General features: G+C 44.8%; 1 pseudogene; it reads right to left on the bottom strand.

The window, feature by feature from the left end:
* Positions 1-1,082: 1,082 nt before the first annotated feature.
* LOC119971735 lies at positions 1,083-1,747 on the bottom strand (annotated as a pseudogene).
* Positions 1,748-17,974: the final 16,227 nt, after the last annotated feature.

Genomic DNA, 17,974 nt, shown 5'->3' with positions numbered 1-17,974 from the left:
TAGTGTCCTAATAAAAGTAAGGTTAAGGGGGGGTTGTTGGGTTACGGGTATAGGGTGGATACGTGGGTTTGAGTAGGGTGATCATGGCTCGGCACAACATTGAGGGCCGAAGGGCCTGTTCTGTGCTGTACTGTTCTATGTTCTATGTTCTATCAGCCAGTAAAATCCAGACCATGATTTGCATTTGCCCCTACCGAGGTTCTCTGAGTCCACTTGGTGCCAGTATCCATTTACATTTTCTCAATGCCCTTTTAAATTATTTTCCAAACATCTATCCACTGGTCTTTTAAAATAAATGGTGGATCCTGCTTCCACTGCTATTACTGGTCAAACATTCCATGTCATCGCTACCTGCAAATAAAAATCTGGTGGCCTTTTGCTGATCTGTTCCAAAGTATCATCGTGACTCAGTAATTTGATTATTGTCTCCCTACAAACAATAATATAGAGTTTTGAGGATAGAAATCGACATTTCCACTTCAGTGCAGTACTTGGCAACTGTCACATCATCAGGGCCAGCATCTTTCAGTTGAAGCATTAAAGCAAGGTTCCATCTGTCTGCACAGGTGGAGTTAAAAGAAACCATACCATTATTTGAAGATTGTTTACTTACCAACATTTCTCCCTCAACCATCACTAAATCATCAGATAACATATATCATGTTCTTTCTCAGACCTTTCCTATATGCATTTAGTTTAAGTGCATGCCGAATCATCAATGAAGTGCTTTGCAATGTCTGGAGGACAAGAGAGTCTATAGGATGCCATTTCACTTAATTTGACCAATTTCACCTCATCTTAACTCAAGGCCTTACTTCCTTTTTTTCTACCCAGTAGTTAGAGATTAATCCCCAAACTCTGAAAACCAAGGCAAAATCATTTTCCATTGGCCCTAGCCTCAAACTATTTTTATTCTCTTTTTAATAAATTCCTTTACCATTTTCTTGCCAATCTTCTTCATATGCCTCTTGCAGTATGATGTTATTTCCTTCTCTTCTGAACTCAGTTCCATTTTTTTTTCATGTTGTAAATAATTTATTTATTTAACACAATATGGTGAAAATCTGACATCTGTGGTTTACCTTAGTTCAAAGTTCTGATCATTCTGTTGATTTGGTCTTCTCTGTTACCAGCATCACCACCCTCAACAAAGTGTATTGTCTTTTTGTTCAGGCCACCACGTGGCAAGGATAACTTGAAGGGCCGCAAGAAATTGTTCGCCATTTTGAAGTTCTTGCCTGCTGTGTAGATCTTGTGGGTCAGATCTTCAAGACAAATTATGCCATATTTTCCAAGCTGTTTTTCAATCAATGCATTTTCAGTAAGACCAATGTGCTGCTGCTTGTTCTTGCCAAAGCCACGTTCGTAGATTAATTCATGGACAGATTTTAGATTTAGATATCCCCATGCAATATATGGCTCTGCAATACGGAGCATGTTGATTGAAGCCTTATTCAGTTTCACAAACACTCCATTGAAGATCTGATGCAGTCGTAGGAGCTGAAGCACTTTACGAACTTTAGGACTAACACCATTGACACCCCGGTACGAATCACAAAAGCTAGCCTGGGTTCTGCAGGAACATAATAATTATTAGCTTTGCGTGCCATTCTGGCAAGGCGGATCTCACGTCTGTACATTTGCTTGTACTCCTTGTGGTAGCACTCAGCCTCTTGTGGATTAGCTTTCTCTTCACTCTATTAATCTTCTTTTCTACCAACAAACACTTGTCGCGTTTGGCCTTCATCAGTGCCACTTTTTCCCAAAAGGCTTTCAGGGACAGATGCACCTTCTTTGCTTTTGTGTTCGCCATTATCGCCACGGCCGAAGGGTGGGGAGGGACAAAGTTCCATAATGGTGTTCATTATTTGCTCTAGATTTGTCAAGGGCCTCCTGGAATTGTTATTTTAGTTTCTCTACTCATCCAATGAGCGACAATTTCAACAGAATGATCTTAATTGTGGGAATTGTCCAGTCTGTACACTAATAATCTCCCATTTATTTTATATTTTTTTATAGAGTACCCAATTATTTTTTCCAATTAAGGGGCAATTTAGCGTGGCCAATCCACCTATCCTGCATATCTTTTGGGTTGTGGGGGTGAAACCCACGCAGACACGGGGAGAATGTGCAAATTCCTCACGGACAGTGACCCAGAGCCTGGATTCGAACCCGGGTCCTCAGCACCGTAGGCAGCAATGCTAACCACTGTGCCATCGTGCTGCCCACAATCTCCCATTTAAAAGTTTCAATTGAGTGCACAGTCTAATCTAGCAAACTTTTTCAGTTTATCATAGCTAGTTGCCTTTTTATCTTATCAGAACGTGAAATGGTCCCATTCCCCAACCCTCCAGTGTTCTCAGGACACCTCTTCTACTGCAATATCATAACCTATTTTACTCAGATATTCAGTATCTGGAAGAGTTATTCATACATTTTAATAGGATATCAAAATGGATCAGATCTAAATTCTGCAGTCCTGCCACATAGAATCACAGAATTTACAGTGCAGGAGACCATTCGGCCCATCGAGTCTGCACCAGCTCTTGGAAAGAGCACCCCACTTAAGCCCACACCTCCACCCTATCCCCATAACCCCACCTAACCTTTTTGGACACTAAGGGCAACTTATCTTGGCCAATCTACCGAACCTGCACATCTTTGGATTGTGGGAGGAAACGGGAGCACCCGGAGGAAACCTACGCACACATGAGGAGAACATGCAGACTCCGCACAGGCAGTGACCCAAGCCATCCTGCCTTGAATGGTGGTGGACAATTAAACAGCGGCATGGTGGCACAGTGGATAGCATGGCCGCATCACAGTGCCAGGGACTAGAGTTCAATTCCAGCCTTGGGTCACTATCTGTCTGTAGTTTGCGCTTTCTCCCCATATACGCGTGGGTTTCCTCTGGGTGCTCTGTTTCCTCACACAGTCCAAAGACATGCAGGTTAGGTGGACCAGCCATGCTAAATTGCATCTTAGTGTCCAAAAGGATAGGTGGGATTACGGGGATAGGGTAGGAGTGTGGGTGCTCTATCAGAGGGCCGGTGCATATCCAATGTGCCCAATGGCCTCCTTCTGTACTGTAGTGAATCTATGATTCTGTAACTCACTGTAACTCAATGCAGGAGGAGGCTCCACAAATATTCCATCCTCAAATGATGGAGGAGCCCAACACATCAGTGCAAAAAGCTGTAGTATTCGCACCAATATTCAGCCAGTAGTGCGGAGTAGTGCCGAGTGGATGATCCATCTCGGCCTCCTGTGGAGGTTCTCAGTATCACAGAGTCTTCAACCAATTCGATTCACTCCCTGTGATATCAAGACATCAAGAAATGGCTCAGAACACTAGATACTGCAACTGCTATGGGCCCTGAAAATAATCTGGCGATAATACTTGTGCTCCAGAACTTGCCGTGCCCCTAGCCAAGCTGTTCCAGTACAGCTACAACACTGGCACAGTGCACTGTACACAAAAAGTAGGACAAATCCAACCCAGCCAATTATCACCCTATCAGTTTACTCTCAATCATCAGTAAAGTGATTGGAATTTGGTCATCAACAGTGCTATCAAGTGACACAAGCTTAGCAATAACCTGCTCACAAATGCTGAGTTTTGGTTCCAGGGGCACTCAGCTCCTGACCTCATTGCAGTCTTGGTACAAACATGAAAAAAGAACTAAACTCCAGAGGAGAGGTGAGAGTGACTCCCCCTTGACATCAAGGTGGCATTTCACCAAGACTGGCATTAAGGAGACCGAGCAAAGCTGGAATCAATGCAAATCGGCATTGGGGGGGGGGGGGGGGGGGGGGGGGGGGGGGGGGCGGGGGAGAGGGGGGGGGGGGGACCATCCGGTGGTTGGAGGCACACCTGGCACAAAAGAAGACGTTTACAGGTGGGACGGTGGTGCAGTGGCTAGCACTGCCTCCTACGGCACAGAGGACGTGGGTTCAATCCCTGCCCCGGGTCACTGTGTGTGAAGTTTGCACATTCTCCCCGTGTCTGCGTAGGTTTCACCCCCACAACCCAAAGATGTGCAGTGAAGGTGGATTGGCCATGCTAAATTGCCCCTTAATTGGAAAAAATGATTGGGTATTCTAAATTTATTTATTTTTTAAAAGAAAGAAGTGGGGATGCTCACTGATGACTTCACAATGTTCAGTACCATTTGCAACTCTTCAGATAGTGAAATAGTCCATGTCCAAACACAAGTACTGGCAACATTCAGGCTTGGGCTTGACAAATGGCAGGTAACATGCGCACCACACCAGTAGCAGGCAATGACCATCTCCAACAACAGAGAATTTAATCAACACCCCACGACATTCAATTACCATCGCTGAATTATGGAGGTTACCAATGACCAGAAACTGAACTAGCAATATAAATGCTGTGGCTACAAGAGTAGGTCAGAGACTAGGAATTCTGTGGTAACTCATTTGCTGACTCCCCAAAGTCTGTCCACAATCTGCAAGGCAAAGTCAGGAGTGTATGGAATAATCTCCACTTGCCTGGATGCATGCAGTACCAACAACTGACACCATCCAGGACAAAGCAGCCAGCTTGATTGGCACCCCTCCACAAACATTCAGTCCCTCCATCACCGATGAACAGTGGCAGCCGTGTACACCATCTACAAGATGCACTGCAGGAACTTGCCACGGCTCCTTAGACAGTACCTTCCAAACCCACAACCACTACCATCTAGAAGGACAAGAGCAGCAGATACCTGGAAGTTCCTCTCAAAGTTAATCAATATCCTGGCTTGGAAATATATCGCCCGTTCCTTCACTGTCGCCGAGTCAAAATCCTGGAACTCCCTCCCTCACAGCACTGTGGATGTACCTACACTTCAGAAACTGCAGTGGTTCAAGAAGGCAGCCCACCACTAGCTTCCCAAGGGAAATAAGGGATGGGCAGTGCTCACATCTCATAAATGAATTCTTTTTTTAATGCATTAAAAAGCCTCAAGTTTTGCAGACAGCTGCTAATTCACTGACACTGATGATGAGTGTCAAACCGTAGTTTCCCATTTGATGTCCCATCAGCTTAATGTCAAGTACACCAAGTTTTAGAGAGCTCAGATAAGAAATGTTAACCTTTATTTACCAATCCAGATGGCACACTAACAAATTAAAAAGCTTATAAATGAGATACCAGTTCCCCTAATTTTCTCCAAGACATTTTTTTCACCATAATTACCAGCAGGTAAACTCCAAAAGAGCCCTGATCAGTTTTCCAAATCCAAGAGCTACAACACCCCTTGTTAAATATCAAGAGCCATAATTTAAGATCAAGTCTCAAATTAGAGACAATAGCAACCTCAAGTCCCAATGACCCAGGTTTAATTCTGGCCTTGGGTGACTGTCTGTGTGGAGTTCACCCGTTTCTGCATGGGTTTCCTCCCACAGTCCAAAGATGTGCAGGTTAGGTGAATTGGCTATGTTAAATCACCTCTTAGTGTCCAAAAGGTTAGGTGGGATGCTCTTTAAAAGGGTCGGTGCAGACCCAATGGGCTAAATGGCCTCCTTCTGCACTGTAGGCATTCTATGATTCCGTGGCAATATGAAGTTTGAATTTTTACTTTTGCGACATGAAATATCTCAACTAACTTGAACAAATTTTTTAAAACTACCTCATATTCCAAAGTGGAATAGCAGCAGTCGAGGGAGAATTTGTTCTAACTGTCAAACACATTTTAAAGACAGCACACCATATAACAAGGCTTTAGGAATGTACACCTAGAAGGCAAGTAAATTGCAATTCGCTCCTTGTTAAAATGGTTTTGGGAAGAGAAGAATGATCCATTATCAATAATAAATCCATTAAAAATAAGCTTAATTCAGATTTAAATGCAACCACATACTTTAATAAACACGTAAACCAACAATGCATTTTTGCTGATAATAGTGACTCTATGGCCCACAATAGACAAGACATTTTTTATTTAAAAGGCAATAAAGGAGCAACAACTGAGTGGGATTAATAAGAATCACCAAGTGTAATTTATAAAGCAGAAATTCAATCAACCCACTCAGATGACTTCTCAGATGACTTCAAACAGAGAATGCAGCAAGCAGAATGCAGAACCCCAATGCAGACTGCACAATCTGCAGAAACACACAAATGTAAGATGTGCATCAGGGGCTGGTGACGAGATGGAGGACTTCTTTAAAACCGCTGAAATAATCCAAGTTACAGCAAAATTGCTTCTACAACATCTTATGGCAAGCAGAAAAAAGGTAAACAGAAATCAAATGGTTGAGTGGTGAAAGGGTAAAGAATAAATCAAACCCAGTTGATGTACTCAATTTAAAAAAAACACTGACTGCCCAAAATGAAAAGATGCTCTCCAAAAGTCAATATCTTATAAAGAAGGATCACAGAGCTGTAGGTAAAATGGGGTCTTTGGCACACACCTGGTTGACATAAGATCAGAATGTGTGGGGAGGTAGGGTGGTGGTTATAAAAGGAGGGAGAAGCCAAATGGCAATCGAATAGGCAAATATGCTTTGTACACCAAAAGCAGGATTCACAAGAAACAAAGATAGATAAGCAGCAGATTTGAGGTCCTGGGGACAGCTGGTTTAAATTATACTGCATATATGTTTGGTGCCAATGGATTATAATGACCTACAATTATGTGCCCAGATGTTAAATTGGCAGTGCAGGTTGATTGAAGCATAAGCCAGCAGCCATTAAAGGAAGAGAGGGCATGAATTATATGAAGACTCCTTCTTTAAAAATCCGAGTAAGAGATGTGCTTGCCCAACTACCTGTCAAAAAGGAAAATCTAAATGACTATTTACTCACAATAAATGTCTGAACAGACTACAAATAGCAAGAACAGTGAGTTTATTTGAGGGCATGAAAATATGGCGCAAATGAGTACCTGCCATTTTATTATTGAAAAACTGTTCAAATTTAAATAGGTCCACGCTTTAAAACATTACATTATTTATTAAAAATCTCAAAAGAAGTCTTACCAATGTGAGTTGAGGTTTAGCTTCATAGAATGTCAAAAATCTACCTTGGGTCTAAGTACATTGTTAGGTGATTTCAAATAATAGCGGATAACCATCGATAGATTCAAACCCATTCGTATGACTGAAATGAAATAGCATTTAATTTATAATTGGGCATGCTAAATTGCCCCTTAATTGGAAACAAAAAAGAATTGGGTACTCTAAATGTATTTTTAAAAAGGGCAATTTAGCGTGCCCAATTCACCTACTCTGCACATCTTTGTGGGTTGTGGGGGTGAAACCTACGCAGGCACGGGGAGAATATGCATCTCCACACGGACGGTGACCCGGGGCTGGGATCGTACCGGGTCCTCGGTGCCGTGATGCAACAGTGTGAACCACAGCGCCACCGTGCTGCCCCCTAAATTGCCCGTTAATTGGAAAAAGTTCATTCATGAAAAAAATTAAAGTCACAGTAGATTTACTGTCTGTTCTTATTCAATAAAAAAAATGCAAAAGTCACACAATACAGCTGCAAAATTAAAATACTCAAACCACATACAAACTAAAACTTAGCAACTAGTAAACAACTATAACCCAACCAAAACTTACATGGATTTTGAAAATAGAGCAAAGAAAAAAGATCACATAGTTCCACAGAAAAGGACAACAATTTACAATTTCACACCAGGATAGTAAACCACTTACCCAGATACACAATCACTTTTATGCTAATGCAAACTGGTTTTGAGATTCTAATAATGCAAAAGCAATAACATAACTCAGCTGAACACACAAAAAACAGAAGGTACGTGATCAACTTTAGGATGCAATCTCCCACCACTGCAAATTGGGATGGGAACTTTGAAACCATTCAAATGTCAGGAAAGAGGCCACATTCGCCAACATTCAGTGCACATACTCGTATGCATGTGCACAACTCCCTTGTTGCTGGGCAAAATGTAATGCAATTCAAGGATGCTAAACTGTCCCATTGTTTTCTACGTGTACTGGTTGGAGATTGGCACCTGTAGTTTAGCACATTTGACATTTGTTAAGTACCATTGGTGGATATTCAATTTCCTGAACAACATTTCACAATGCCGGTAACCTTCGGCTTCCGGTGGAGGCCATGGAGTGAGTGGTCGCACATTTGGCAGCTGCCGCTCCAGGCGGTTTGGCAGCTGCCGCTCCAGGCGGTTTGGCAGCTGCCGCTCCAGGCGGTTTGGCAGCTGCCGCTCCAGGCGGTTTGGCAGCTGCCGCTCCAGGCGGTTTGGCAGCTGCCGCTCCAGGCGGTTTGGCAAGGCAGGGGTTTGGCAGCTGCCGCTCCAGGCGGTTTGGCAGCTGCCGCTCCAGGCGGTTTGGCAGCTGTCCGCCTCCAGGCGGTTTGGCAGCTGCCGCTCCAGGCGGTTTGGCAGCTGCCGCTCCAGGCGGTTTGGCAGCTGCCGCTCCAGGCGGTTTTGGCAGCTGCCGCTCCAGGCGGTTTGGCAGCTGCCGCTCCAGGCGGTTTGGCAGCTGCCGCTCCAGGCGGTTTGGCAGCTGCCGCTCCAGGCGGTTTGGCAGCTGCCGCTCCAGGCGGTTTGGCAGCTGCCGCTCCAGGCGGTTTGGCAGCTGCCGCTCCAGGCGGTTTGGCAGGCTGCCCGCCTCCAGGCGGTTTGGCAGCTGGCCGCGTTCCAGGGCGGTTTGACAGCTGCCGCTCCAGGCGGTTTGACAGCTCCCGCTCCAGGCGGTTCTTTCGGTCCTTTTTCCCTGTTGCTGGGCGGATGTTCAGGAGGAAAAGGTCTAGAGGTGGTGAAGGAGTTATACTCCATTGGCGAGGTTAGTGGTGGATTTGTGGACCAGGAATGGGTTCAGAAGGAAGGAGCTGCAAGAGCAAGAAACTCTTTGTGTGACACAGGGAAAAATGGCGGAGAGCAAGTGGTCGGCCCTACCAGCCCAAAGGTCAACAGAGCAGTTGGTGAACTTTCTAATCGAAAAGTTCAATCAGTAGGGGAGGGAGGCTCAGGAACCTGGCAACGGTGGTAGACCCGCTGAAAGCGGGGATGGACCATGTGGAGCAGAGGCTGGTGAACCAAAGCCAGGCGATCCAGAAGGTGGAGGAGACAGTGGGGGTGCACGAGGAGCAGTATACCTCATTGGCAGCCGAAATTGGGATGTTGAGGGAAATCCAGAAGCGGCTCAAGGAGAAAGTGAAGGATTTGGAGAACCGTTCCCCAAGACAGAATTTGAGAATTGTGGGGATGCTAGAGGGCACCGAGGGAGCAAATGCAAGCTCTTATGTAGCCAAAATGTTGCTGCAGCTAATGGGGGAGGGGGCCTTCGACTAGCCCCTGGAGGCTGATCGGGCGCACAAGGCGCTGATGAGGAAGCCACAGGCAAATGAGCCACCAAGGGCGATGGTGGTGAGGCTGCACCAGTTCTTATACAAGAGAAGATCTTGCAGTGGGCCAGGCAGGCATAGAGATGCACCTAGGGTAGGGGGGTAACGAGCTGCGGGTATACCAGGACCTGGGTGTGTAACTGGCCAAAAAGAGACCTGGATTCAACCGTGTCAAGTTTACCCTCTTTTGAGGTGAGTTTTGGGATGCTGTACCCAGCCCGCCTCTGGGTGACCCACAACGGCTGCGAGAATTATTTTGGAACACCGGAAGATGATATGGAGTTCTTGAGGGACAATGAACTGGCAGGAGAGAGGGGACATTGAACTTTGGAGGAAGTGTGAGTAGATGTTGGTACTCATAGAATCATAGAATTTACAGTGCAGGAGGCCATTCGGCCCATCGAGTCAGTACCAGCCCTTGGAAAGATCATCCGACCTAAACCCACACCTCCACCCTATCCCTATAACCCAGCCTAACCTTTTTGGACACTTACGGTCAATTTAGCATGTGCAACCCACCTAAACTGCACTGTGGGAGAAAACCGGTGCACCCGGAGGAAACCCACGCAGACACGGGGAGTACGTGCGGACTCCGCACAGACAGTGACCCAAGCCAGGCATCGAACCTGGGACCCTGGAGCTGTGAAGCAACTGTGCTAACTATTGTGCTACCGTGCCACCCCACTCTGTCCCTTTCTGTTTTATTGCTCGGTTTCTTTTTGTGTGATGGCTAAGGAGTCGTTTTTCTTTTTTCGTGGGGTCCTCTCTTCTCTCAGGGGTCGTTTTTTGTTTTTGGTGGTGTTCTTTGATGGGATACTGGAGGACAGTGGAAGGTGAGTGCAAGTTTTTTCTTATTGTTATTTGCACTCTGGAAGTGTGCAAGCGGGGTGGGGGAGGGGAATCAGTAGGATGCTTGGAGCCATGGGCAGTGGCTGTCAGGGTAGCTGGGTGAGATAGTTCACAAGAGGGCAGTGGAGGGTGAGCAGTTATTAGAGTGTTAGAGGGAGATGGGAATGTTGTTTTGTTTAGGGCGGGGTGGGGGGAGGACTGCTGACGGGGGTGGGGCTGTTGAAGTGCAGTAAGGAGGGAGTTGGTGATGGCTCACCAACGTAGGAAGCAGGAGGCGGCGAGGACATCGGAAAGGTGAAGGATGGGAGGGGAAGAAAGCTTTCGGACCCAGTGGGGGTGAATGAGGTTTTTGAGGAATTCTTAAGAATTATATGAATCAGAGCCCCTGGCCGGGGGAGAGGGAATGCAATAGTTTCTGGATGGGTTAGAGTTTCCCCCAATGTGGAGGAGGATCTGGTAGAGGGGCTTGGAGGGATAGGATGTGAAGGTCGCTATGGACGTGGAGAAGGCCTTTGATCGGGTCGAATGGGGATTCCTGTGGGAAGTACTGGGACAGTTCGGGTTCAGGCAGGGGTATGTGGATTAGGTCCGGTTGCTATAGTAGGGCGCCGGTAGAGAGTGTAAGGACGAATCGGGTGAGTTTGGGGTATTGCGGACTACATTATGGGACAAAGCAAGGATGCCCACTTTCCCCATTACTTTTGCCTTGGTGATAGAGCCAATGGCAATGGCGCTTAGAGCGTCAAGGAGTTGGAAAGTGATAGAGTTGGGGATCTCGCTTATGCGGACGATGTACTGCTTTACATTTCACTGGGAGGTATTGGGGGGATTATGAACATATTAGAGTAATTCGGCCGGTTGTCCGGATACAAGTTAAACATGGGGAAGAGTGAGGTCTTTCAAATCCAGGCAAAGGGGCAGGAGAGGAAGTTGGGTGAGCTGGCATTTAAGGTGGCGGGGGCAAGCTTTAGGTATTTGGGCATCAAGGTGGCAGGGATGGGAACAACTACACAAATTGAATTTGACGCGGTTGGTGGAGCAGATGAAGGGGGATCTTAAGAGATGGGACATGCTCCCATCGTCGCTGGCTGGGCGGGTGCAGACCATGAAAATGACGGTACTCCGGAGGCTCTTATTTGTTTTCCCAGAATCTTCCGATCTTTATTCCAAAGGCCTTTTTCAGGAAAATGAATGCTTTGATTTTGGAGTTTATGTAGGCGGGGAAATCCCCACGGGTAAAGAAAGTGCTGTTGGAGGGGGGTTGGCCTTACCAAATTTAATGAACTATTACTGGGCAGCGAATATAGCCGCGGTTAGGAAGTGTGTATGGGGTCGATATGGGTGCTGATGGAGACAGTCTCTTGTAAGGACACCAGCTTAAGGACACTGTTGCCTTAACGCCGGCCAGGTACTCCACAAGCCCGGTTTGGTGCTGGCGGCGGCCTTGAGGGTGTGGGGACAGTGGCGGCAGCATCCGAGGTTGGAAGGTGTCTCGGTGTGACCATCGATCTTAAATGGTCCGGAGGGTACATATGATGGTGGCTAGAATGAGTAGGTTCTTTGAGGCAGGATCCGCGAACCATGTTTTGGGCATGCCCGAAGTTGAAGGGATTTAGGCAGGGGTTCGCAGACATAATGACCTAGGTGCTGAAGGCGAAGGTTGCCCCGAGTCCAGAAGTGGCGATATTTGGAGCGTCGGAAGGCTGGGAAGCCCAGGAGGCGAGAGAGGCCGACGTTTTGGCCTTTGCCTGCCTGGTAGCCCGGAGACAGATTTTGTTGGAGTGGAGGGATTCAGGGCTGCCGAAGCCAGGGGTGTGGATGAGCGACCTCACGGAAATCCTTCGGCTGTAAAAAAAAATCAAGTTTGTCTTGAGAGGGTCAATGGAGGCGTTTGCCTGGAGAGGGAAACGGTTTATCGACTTCTTCAAGGGAGGGAGAGAGGGTGGGGGTGTTATTTATTTGTTACAAGATTTCCAGTTTGTTCTCTTTTTGGCTTTAGTTGTGTTTAATGTTATATATAAATGCCTTAATAAAAATATTTTTAGAAAAAAAAATTCACAATGCTATTGTTTTACATACACTGTGAGCTTGGTTGTTATCTATAAATTAGAAACAAGGCTACTCAGGGTTAGAAAATATTCTTGAAGAGTTAAAAATATGTAGTTGAAGTCTGTCATTTTGTATTTCTGCTTCAGCAAATAGGCTGCTGCTTAAACACTTAAGATTATAGTGACAGCCATGATCAAAACAGCTAAAGTAATGGAAATCCTAATGGAAAACAAAACAACAATCAGCATTGCATTTGGTGCTAATGGCTCAAAGGGTAGAGAAGGGGAAAAGATGATAAACAGTTGGAAACAAGCTCATTAGTATCCCTTGGAGTCTCAGTTTAGAAAAGGGGCAGCAGATGCAGGAGTTGGCTTGTGTGCCTGATATATACTCTCCTGGTGCAATTGACTGTTTTGTATGTTGCAAATTCTTCTCATGAAAGGGCTGTACTTAGTGATTTTTATTCAGCAAATTTATAATTTGTATCTACTCTTAAGACACAGTACTTATTAATTTCAAAATCCCAGAAAGCAGAATCAAGTGATTTTAAATATTAAATTGCCAGCATATTTTTCAAGCTGATGCATTTCCCATTTTTAGTATTGAAGGTGAGATTTTGAAATGAATGCTGTGCCTTGGTTCAATGCAAATCAAGAGCATCCTAAGCAGTTTAGTTCAAATCTAACTTCATGCCTCGGAGACACCAAGGTATACACCAAAAAAGTTAAATCTGGGAACAACGTGCATAAAGTCATGGCTTCAGTAAATATGGTGTATTATCTATTTGGCCAACATTTTCTCATGTCTTCTTTTTCCTCCCATTAATGCTCTTTTCTTAAAATAAACAGGAACGGCAAGTCAAATGTGCATGTGCACATTATCTACTTCCTGCACACGTCAATGAATTCCAAACATGGGCAGGAACTCCATCTTTTTTTTCTCTTTATTGGAGTTAGTAAGACCCACTGCAATTCATCTCTTGTCCCATTAAAATAATTCACTCACACAGGGAAATTGAATTTGGACTTCCCCAGATTAAAGCTCAGTTACTCACTGCCTGAAAATGAGACAAATCACTGGCGAAGCCATAGGCTTGTCCATTTATGATTCAAATCCAAATATAGATCCAGGGTAGATAGAATTTTCTCATGGGGCTTGCCAAAATATTGGAGTAGATTTTGAGCAAATTGCCTATTGGTCCTATTTTTCTTGTTCTACATTTCCACTTTCAGGGAAGTGCAGAGCAAAAATCTAGTAGATTTAGGGCTCAAAATAGCTGGTATTTAGGAGACTCCAACAAGTCAATGGGCAAAAGCCCAACTTGATGTGCGGTAAATGGAATGATAACTGTTCTAAATTTCACCTGGCCTAGTAGTAAAGGGGGTGCAGAACTCAAATATCTGAAGACAACAGGATATGTTAACAAAGCACTTAATAAAGCATTTAAACCCTGGGCTTTAGGAATAGAGGCAGAGAACAAAAGCCAGGAAGCCCTGCTAGACATACATAAAATTCTACTTCAGCCCCAGCTGGAGTGTTGTGTCCAATTCTCGGCATTGCACTTTAGGAAGAAAGTAAAGACTTTGGCGAGGGATGAGAAAAGGTTTATTAGAATGGTTGCAGAAACAAGAGGTTACAGATGCATTGACAGACTGGAGGAGCAAGGGTTGTTCTTAAAGAGAACGCTGGGAAGATAATTAACTATGATCTCTGAGAGGTTCAGATGGAGTTGATTTGGAGAGGCTGGTTGATTTGAAGAGGCTGTTTCATATAGCTGACGGGTCAGGTAAACATAGGGCATAGATTTGAGGTGGTTGGTAAGCAAACCAGAGGAGGAATGAGAAACAGCTTTTTAGCACAATAAGTAGTTGGAATTTGGAGTGCACTGTTAATTATGGTGGTGGATACAGATTCAGTGATACTGTTTGGGAGGGAATTGGATTAGTGCTTAGGGAAGAGAGAATTGCAAGGATGTGGGAAAGTGGGAATAGCTCTTTGCTATTGCGATGCATACTCAGATTAGTGCGGTATTATCACATCAATCTATAAAGATTTTATAATTATGGAAGGAGAGGGGTGAGAAGATAAGAGAGGAAGGCATCCTGCACTGTGCAGTTATGTCTTCTGGAAAGCACAGTGTAGACACCCAAGGGGACAGGATGAAAATCAGTTCAATATCTTCCTTGGTGGGCTGGAACGCATTAACCTTCAGTTTCTGAGCTCACAGGAAGCAAAGACCACCCAAAATATTTTAATCCATTTCACATGCATCTTCACAATGTATGCAAATATTTGGGGTCAAATACATTCCAAGATAGATTACAACTGTGCAAGCAGATGATTAGACTATCATCCAAGGGGTTTCTTCAATTTGTGGCAGCCTGAACACTAAACTCCAGCACTCGTCCTACACACACTGCAACTGGGATAAATGGATAGCTTTCTGTGCGGAGTCTGCACATTTTCCCCATGTCTGCATGGGTTTCCTCCGTGTGCTTCGGTTTCCTACCACAGTCCAAAGATGTGCAGGTTAAGTGGATTGGCCATGCTAAATTGCTTTTAGTGTTCAAGAAGGTTGGGTGGGGTCACTGGGTTACGGGAAGGGTGGGGGTGCGGGCTTGGGTCGGGTGCTCTTTACAAGGGCCGGTGCAGACTCGATGGGCCAAAGCTCTCCTATGTACTGTAAATTCTATGAATCTACGAAATCTGGTTGATTCCCCACATCAAACCCTGCAACCCCCACCCACCCACACGCTACTGCTCTCAGTCCTCTCCAAACTAATCAGCAGCACAGAGGCTGAACTGCAATGCTCCAGTGATGGTCAGCAACCTTGGATATACATTAGGTGGGGCCTCAATTAACTTTGTCAGGGAGGAGGGCGGCACGGTGGCGCAGTGGGTCAGCACTGCTGCCTCAAGGTGCTGAGGTCCCAGGTCTATCCCAGCCTGGGTCACTGTCCGTGTGGAGTTTGCACATTCTCGTGTTTGCGTGGGTTTTGCCCCACAACCCAAGATGGGTACAGGGTAGGTGGATTGGCCACGCTAAATTGTCCTTTAATTGGAAAAAATGAATTGGGTTAACTTTTTTTTTTAAATTAAGTAAATATTCCTTCAGCAAGCAAGAATATACGGTAATGCCTACTGAAGCAATTATGGAGATAAAGGGAAAATCTTTCTTGATTAACCAACTGGTGAGCAGTATTGACTGTAGAATTATGATGTTACTCCTGGCATAATAGAGGAACTTCTGCAAAAATGATACAGTCTACAGCTCTCTTGTTGAGTTTCTAGTAATACACCGCTCTGTATTCCAGTATTATATTTGCCAGCGATGCGCCATTATTACATCAAAAAAAAGCTCTCAGACTTTTGGCAAGGTGTCCCTAACAAGCCTGCTTTTAACAAGTGGTTTAATACAGTAGAAGAGCCTTGACAAAAGGGGTTAACTGCTGGCCAGTAGCACCAAACTGCTGGATTACACATTCAAATGTTTCAATTTGCAAACTGATGTACTTTGTACAATTCCCACTTAAGCACATATTTATTCATCAAATAATTTCACAAAAACATTTTTCGAGTCTGCATCAACCCTCTGATAGAGCATCCTAACAAGACTCCCACCCTACCCCTATAACCCTGTAACCCCACTTAATCATGCACATTGATCATGGCCAATCCACGTAAACCTGCACATCTTTGGACTGTGGGAGGAAACCGGAGCACCCGGAGGAAACCCACGGACACGGGGAGAACGCAAACTCCACACAGTCACCCAATGCTGGAATTGAACCCTGGTCCCTGGCGCTGTGAGGCAGCAGTGCCACCATGTCATTAAACACTGATTAACAGCAAAGAGAACGTAATTGTTTCTAGATGGAAGCAAGGCAAAATGTCAACTTTGAGTCATTGTCAGAAGTTCAAAGTGTTTTTTTGGGGAATAATATGAGCAACCTGAAATAATGCTGGAAACATTAGTTTCTATTTATAAATCCACATATTTGGGACTTGGGGGCAGCACGGCGGCGCAGTGTGTTAGCACTGTGGCCTCACAGCACAGAGGTCCCAGGTTCGATCCTGGCTCTGGGTCACTGTCCGTGTGGAGTTTGCAACTTCTCCCCGTGTTTGCGTGGGTTTCGCCCCCACAACCCAAAGATGTGCAAGCTAGGTGGATTGGCCATGCTAAATTGCCCCTTAATTAGAAAAAATGAATTGGATACTCTAAATTATATATATATATATAGGTCTTGGATGCCATCTTTTTGAAAACCTCTGATCTTGAGAGTACAAAGTATGGTTTGAAAAATTGCACAATCGCATGTTTTGCATTTGAGGGAATGTGCATCCGCTACATTATACCAGCCAAATAAGGAGTATAGATCACTCCAATTCTGAATTTCACAACACACGTCTACCCACTGCTTCAATTCAAGAATTGTAAGGTTTTCATTGTTCAGTTAGAATAAACAGAATATTCAGTAGAGTCTACACCACCAAGTTTAATTGAGTTTTACGATCAGCTAAGCATGTGAATTACTCAACCAGGTAGAGTTCAGCAATCATTTAATCCAGAAAGAATTTACAATTATACTTGAAACAAGAGTTCAAATATCATTGGAATAGATTCCCATTGGATTATTAGTTACATAACTTTTGTTCCATCTAAAGTAGTACAAAATAAATCATCTGCATGAGAATTAAACATGCTCCAGCATCTTCAATCATCATTTTAAGATGGAACTGGAGGCAAAGGCATCATTGCTCCCAGATCTGGACATTTTGATGGCTATAACATTTTAAAGTTTGTCAATATTTGACATTAAAAAATACACACGAGTTAACTGTACAAAACAACACCTCCAACAGATAATCACAGAATTATTGCATTCTTTGACTGGGCGTAATATAATTCAATGAAATAATGCTACAAAGAATCTTAGGTTGGAATCCTGCATAAACTAAAAGGAAGTAAATATATCTTCAATTATAAAAGGTTAAATGGAGCAGAGAGACCTTGGGGTGTGTGGATACATTGGATAATAAGTAGACAGTAGGCCAAAAAAGACATGCGCCACGGTGGCACTGCAGAATGGGGGAGGCAATGACGGAGTGGTTGTCACTGGACTCGTAATCCAGAGACCGAGGGTAATGCTCTGGGTGACCGGAGTTCAAATCCCACCAGGGCAGATGGTGGAATTTGAATTCAATACAAATCTGGAATTAAAAGTCTAATGATAACCATGAAACCATTGTCAATTGCCATAAAAACCCATCTGGTTCACTGATGTCTTTTGGGCAGGAAATCTGTCATCCTTTCCTTGTCTGGCCTACATATGACTCCAGACCCACTGCAATGTGGTTAATTCTTAAATGCTCTCAGGGATGGGCAATAAATGCTGGCCTGGCCAGCTAAGCCCACATTCCATGAACAAACAAAAAAGAAACTGCTGCCTCACAGTGCCTGGGACCCGGGTTCGATTCCGACCTTGGGTAACTGTCTGTGTAGAGTTTGCATGTTCTCCCCGTGTCTGTGTGGTTCCCCTGGGTGCTCCAGTTTCCTCCCAAGGTCTAAATATGTGCAGGTGAAATGGATTTTCTATGTGTAGGTTAGCTTATGGGGTTGCGGGGATGGGATGGGAGAGTGGTTTCGAGCAGACTCGATGGGCCGAATGGTATCGTTCTGCTCTGTAGGTATTCTATGAAATTCCTTGTCTGAGTATCGAGAAACAC

The sequence above is a fragment of the Scyliorhinus canicula genome, chromosome 1, assembly GCF_902713615.1.
Source record: "Scyliorhinus canicula chromosome 1, sScyCan1.1, whole genome shotgun sequence".
In the NCBI taxonomy this organism is placed as follows: Eukaryota; Metazoa; Chordata; class Chondrichthyes; order Carcharhiniformes; family Scyliorhinidae; genus Scyliorhinus; species Scyliorhinus canicula.
This window is presented reverse-complemented; position numbering and strand designations above follow the sequence as displayed.